Source organism: Sciurus carolinensis, chromosome 7, assembly GCF_902686445.1.
Source record: "Sciurus carolinensis chromosome 7, mSciCar1.2, whole genome shotgun sequence".
NCBI lineage: Eukaryota > Metazoa > Chordata > Mammalia > Rodentia > Sciuridae > Sciurus > Sciurus carolinensis.
Window position 1 is genome coordinate 71,601,975 of NC_062219.1, and position 559 is coordinate 71,602,533.

At 27.7% G+C, this 559-nt stretch overlaps 1 non-coding gene across 1 annotated transcript; it reads left to right on the plus strand.

The window, feature by feature from the left end:
• Window positions 1-210: 210 nt before the first annotated feature.
• LOC124989802 (U6 spliceosomal RNA) lies at window positions 211-315 on the plus strand. The gene has a single exon (XR_007109625.1). It is a non-coding gene; the product is annotated as a U6 spliceosomal RNA (small nuclear RNA).
• The last annotated feature ends 244 nt before the right edge of the window (window positions 316-559 follow it).

Below are 559 nucleotides of genomic sequence, written 5' to 3' on the forward strand. Positions count from 1 at the left end.
ATTATTGGGATTGAGGAAGGCTTAGAGAAACAAACCAAAGGAATGAACAATCTATTCAATGAAATAATATCAGGAAAAAAAATTGGTCAATAGATTGTTTTTTCAATAGGACATTTAAAGGACAAGTGTCAAAATAAAAATAGGCTAACTGAACTTCATCAAAATTTTTAAATGTTATAATTCAAAGGGCAGCATAAAGAAAGAGAAAAAGTGCTCATTTTGGCAGTATATATACTAAGATTGAAATCATACATAGATGATTAGCATGGTCTGCTTATGGATGACATGCAAATTTATGAAGTGTTCCATATGAAAAACAAAAAGAAAGAAAAGGTTGCACAAAGGATGGTACAAAAACAAAATAGCGTGTGTGTGTATATATATATTTACTATTTATTTTTTTATTATTATTTACTATTTAAATCATATATATATCATATATATATATCTTGATATATATATATCAAGTTCCTCCAAGACTTCGGGCTACTGAAGGCTAAGAAGTGAATTATTGGAAATCTACAGAGACAATATTAGTCAATAGAGGAAATCTGCAATA